A 5,555-nucleotide genomic window follows, 5' to 3' on the forward strand; every position below is an offset into this window, starting at 1 on the left:
GACTGCTCAGATTTTGCTGAGTGATCCTCCCACAAGATGTCATAGATTCATACATTCATAGATGCTAGGGTTGGAAGGGACCTCAATAGATCGAGTCCGACTGCCTGCGTAGACAGGAAAGAGTGCTGGGTGCAGATGACCCCAGCCAGATGCCCATCCAACCTCCTCTTGAAAACCCCCAGGGTAGGGGAGAGCACCACCTCCTTTGGGAACCCATTCCAGACGTTGGCCACTCTAACTGTGAAGAAGTTCCTCCTAATGTCCAGTCTAAATCTATTCTCTGCTAGCTTATGGTCATTATTTCTTGTGACCCCCAGGGGTGCCTTGGTGAGTAGAGCCTCACCAATTCCTTTCTGCGCCCCCGTGATGAATTTATAGGCAGCCACAAGGTCGCCTCTCAACCTTCTCTTGCAGAGGCTGAAGAGGTCCAGGTGCCCTAGTCTCTCCTCGTAGGGCTTGGCCTCCAAGCCCTTAACCATACGAGTAGCCCTTCTCTGAACCTTCTCCAGGTTATCCACATCCCTCTTGAAGTGTGGTGGCCAAAACTGCATACAGTGTTCCAACTGTAGTCTGATCAGCATCCGATAGAGGGGAAGTATCACCTCCTTGTTTCTGTTTGTCATGCATCTGCTGTTGCATGATAAAGTGCAGTTACCTTTTCTGATGACTTCATCTGGGTAGTTGAAGTCACTCATGACAACCACGGTCCTGGAGGATGCAGCTTCAGCCAGTTCCCGGGTGAACTCCTGGTCAAGCTCCTGACTTTGGGTGGGAGGTCTGTAATAGACTCCCACTGTTGTGTCCCCTGTGCTGCGTTCCCCAAAGATTTTAACCCAGAGGGTCTCCAATCATCCACCCTGGTCGCCAACCTCAGCTTGCAGGGACACATAGCTTTCCTTAACATAGAGAGCTACACCCCCGCCCCTTTTATCTACTCAATCTCTCCTGTACAAGGTATAGCCATCTATACCCATGGTCCAGTCATGGGTGGAGTCCCACCAGGTCTCTGTTATCCTAATGATGTCATAATTATTTGTGTTAAGTAGGAGGACGAGTTCCTCCTGCTTATTCCCCAAGCTCCTGGCATTTGTGTACAGGCAGGCAAGTGTCGCCTTGGGGGCTTTTGCCTTGCCCACAGATTGTACCATGGCTGGGACATGGCCTTAAGTGCCTTGGCCTGCTAGCTTTGCAAAGTTTGCTCAGCAGGCCAGCAGTGGCGGTAGTCCCCCCGTCCCTCAGCGGGCTTAGTTTAAAGCCTGGTGGAGCAGGTCAGCCAGTCTGGCTGAGAAGAGCCTCCTCCCCAGGATGCCTGCTACCTTCTCATCAAAAACATCTGCTGGGTCTTGGTACTTTTCAGGAATCACCACTGTAGCCAGACACTGCACTGGCTTTCCCACTTTAGGGCATTGGGAAGATTTCAGTGGGGAACCCAGGGAACCTTGAGGCTCAATCTTGTCAGGAGAAGGGCACAGTTCTCATGAAGGCAAGCAATTCTGCCTGCAGTAAGGGGAGTTGAAATTTCTCTGGCTTGCCAGAACACCGTGGGGTCAAACAAGATGAGCCAAGGGACACCTAAAATAACTAGGTAATGAATAGACCAGATAAGCCCAAACTGGAGCTTCTCCTGATGGCCCTATATGGTTGCTGTGAGTGGGGCAGTTGTATAGGAGACTGGTCCCAATGACAGAAGGGATCCATCAATTGATTCTACTACGTCAGATGGATCTCAGCACTGAACTGGGATTTGGTGGGCTTTTGCAAAGTCTGCATTCATAAAATTACTGGGGGCTCTTGAGTACACCATTGCCCATTCCCCCGGTCTCTCATAGCTGGATAGAAGAGCTAGAGGGGAAACTGGACTGGGAAGGGCTATAGTGTTGATCCTCCCAGTCTCACAGAGGAGAACGCTGAGGTAGAGGCAGGTACCCTGTGCTTAACTGAACACTGATTTACCCAGTGACCAACACCCCCTGTATCCACCATGCTCTTTTTCCCCTGGTGACGGCTGAGTCCTTGCATGGGTTCTGGCTTCTTCTCTGCCACTGGCATGGGTTCAGGCTGACAATGACATCCTGAGACTGCTGACAGGGGAGGTGGAGATCTGGCATTCACGGAATGAATGGCCCCTTTCTAGACAACACTCGGGCAGAGATCAATGCAAATGCCTATGTCAATAAGGGTCTTTAGATCCTGAGGCAACTTGATTTGTGCAAACTTGTCTTTCACCTCCTCATTCAGCCCTTGATGGAAACTGTGCTGCTTCATTCCACTAGGTCTTTCCCACCAAGTGCTGAAACTCAGCTGCATAGGCAGCCACAGACTGCCACCCCTGGTTAAGGGTCTGAAGGGCCATTTCTGCGGAGTGGCCTGAGTAAGGATTATCCAAAAAGGACCTTCATGACCTTCACCAAGTCCTCGTAGTTATCAAGGAGGGAGCTAGAGGTCTCGAGTAAGGGAGATGCCCAGAGTAGGTCCTTTCCACTTAAGAGGCTAATTAAGAACCCAGTTTTGGCCCACTTGGTAGGGAGAGTTTGGGACTGTAACATGAACAAGAGCCTGCACTAATTAACAAAGCCCTGAGACTTCCTCAGTGCTCCATTAAACCTATCAAGGAGAGGTATCTTGGTTCTACAGGCCAGGGCAGGGAAACAGCCTTGACCTATTGAGAATAACTTCTTTGGAGTCTCAGTGCAACAATGATTCTGAGTTGGGAAAGGGATGGTTGCTCCTAGGAGCAATGTTTCTAATATACGTAAGAGTTTATTTGCTTATGAATGTTTGGGATTTTCCTTTATTTCTTAAAGACTGTTCAGCTTATAAGGAATAGAAGTTTGGAATTCAGGCCCTGATAGATATTAGACTTAAGATGTGATTATTTACATCTTAAGTAGTGACTTGGCTACATGTTCAATCATTTAGTAACATGATAAAACAAAGAATAAACCACAAAACATGTGGCTTATATCATTATTATATTACATACCAGTTGTATGGTGTAATGTGTTACAGCCGGTTCTTACCATGCCTTTAATTGAAAGTGTCCAGTGCCCAGCCTCTAGAGCACAAAGGAGCCTTCAAGACTCCCCCATGCTCTGGAGGCCGGGAGTACCCCTCCGCTGACTGGGGCTCACATCTGGGGGGGGCTCCTGTGCTGGTGGTCCCAGTCAGCTGATTGGATCTGTCAGCCAAGGGAGCAGGCTATGAGCCATATTACCTGTCTGATCATCTAACCAGGTGTGCCTCCTACTGTGCACGTGTGACACAGCAGGAAGTGCATTTTTGGGGATCCCGTGTGAGATCCTATGGTGGCTTTACTTTAACATCTGTCAGGGGCCTCAGTTTCTCTTGCCTAAGGGTGGGAAAGACCCAGGAACCTGAGAATCTGTTTTGCCTTACCCTGAACATAGCAGGACTTGGAACTTTTTTCACTTAATGTTGGTTCATAGGAATTTTAGGACAGAGTTCAAGGTAGCTTTCCAAAGAAGCAGCTGTTTTTATTTTGTAGTTTTTTTCCGTCTCTCTTTCATTTCTTTCTTTGAGTCCATGCCCCTCCTTAGTTTGCTTTGTTTTCATTTAGGGGAAGAATCACTCGCCTACGGGCTTTAACTTCCAGTCTTTCACAATATCAGGTAAGAGGCTGATGTTTGGGTTGCTACAGAAGCCAACTAGTGATGCTGCCAGGTTGAAAGCAGGAGGCAATGCAGTCTTAAGAAATTTGCAGGGCTTTCTGTTCCTCTTGCACATAAATGGAGATCAACCGAGCACTGTTTAAAAGCACTAACCCACATGTATTTTCAAAATTAACAAGAAAAAATTCAAATACTTCCCAATCCCTGCAGCTTGTTTATACATACTCATAATACAGCAAAGAGTTCAAAAAATGGATAACTTGTTCTGGACTTGGAAGCAGCCTACATGCAGGCAGATCATCCCTTGGCACATCTCTGGTGATGCTGTCATCTTCACTAGAATCTTATCTTCTATTTGTGTTTGTTATAAGTCTCTTGTGGTTATGAGGAAAATCTGAAAAGTGAACCTAAGGCTTGGCTGGCAACACTCCAACTAATACAGCCCAGTATGCTGTTAGCCTTCTTAGCAACAAGGACACACTTCTGACTCATATCTATCTTATTTTCAGCGGTAGCCCCAGGTCCTTTTCTGGAGAGCTGGTGCTTAGCCAGTTGGTTCCAAGCCTGTAGCAGTACATGAGGTTGTACTTTGCACTTGTCCTTGTTGAACCTGATAAGATATCTTTTGGCCCAGTCCTCCAATTTGTCTAGGTCACTCTGAATCCTAGTCCTACCCCCAGTTTGGTGTCACCCATGAACTTCCAGATCATTAATGGAGATATTGAACAAAACTGGCTTCCTTCTACTTGATACTAGCAGCCGACCAGACCTCAAGTCATTGATTGCTACCTGTTGAGCCTGATGATCCAGCCAGCTTCCTATCCACTTTACAGTCCCTTCATCCAACCCATACTTCCTCAGCTTGTTTGCAAGAATACTGTGGAAGACTGTATCAAAAGCCTTGCTAAAGTCAAGGTATATTATGTCCACTGCTTTCACCACATCCACAGAGCCAGTCATCTCATCATAGAAGGCAATCAGGTTGGTCAGGCATGACTTGCCCTTTGTAATTCCATGCTGACTTCCTAATCACCTTTTTCTCCTCCAAGTGCTAGAAATGGATTCCTTGAGGATCTGTCTCATGATTTTTCCATGGACTGAGATGAGGCTGATTGGTCTGCAGTTCCCTGGATTCTCCTTCTTCCCTTTCTTAAAGATGGACACTGTATTTGCCCTTTTCCAATTATCCAGGACCTCCCCCAATCGCCATGAGTTTTCAAAGATAATGGCCAGCAGCTCTGCTATTGCATTAGCCAACACCTTCAGCACCCTTGGGTGCACTGCATCCAGCCCCATGGACTTTTATATGTCCAGCTTATCTAAATAGTTCTTAACCTGTTCTTTCACCACTGAGAACTGCCCACCTCCTCCCCAAACTGTGCTGCCTGGTGCAGTAGTCTGGGAGCTGACCTTACCTGTGAAGACCAAGGTAAAAAAGAAATTGAGTACTTGAGCCTTTACCTAATCATTTGTCACTAGGTTGCCTCCCCCATTCAGCAAGGGATCCACACTTTCATTGACCTTCCTCTTGTTAACATATTTATAGAAACCCTTCTTGTTACCCTTCATGTCCCTTGCTAGCTGCAACTCCAATTGCACTTTGGTCTTCCTGATTTCTTCCTGATTTCAGGGCACAGAACGTGCCCTGAACTCTAGGAGCAAAGCTGAACTCCATGTTGCTCACCCTATACCTTTAAATCTCTCTATGTGCACCTCTCCCTGGACTCCCTTTTAACAGCTTGCTCCTTTCCCTCCATCACAATCGGACATTACACCAGGCATGTCAGGCTCTGTCAGCTCAGCTTCTGAGTGGAACAGGAATTAAAGCAGGGGTGTCCACACTACAGCAGCCCTCTGGTTCTACCTCTACATATGCTCAATTTGTGAGGGCAACTGTAGTGATCATACTTGAAAATGCTGGTCCCA

The sequence above is a fragment of the Gavialis gangeticus genome, unplaced genomic scaffold, assembly GCF_001723915.1.
Source record: "Gavialis gangeticus isolate Ggan-Ray unplaced genomic scaffold, GavGan_comp1, whole genome shotgun sequence".
NCBI classification, from domain to species: domain Eukaryota; kingdom Metazoa; phylum Chordata; order Crocodylia; family Gavialidae; genus Gavialis; species Gavialis gangeticus.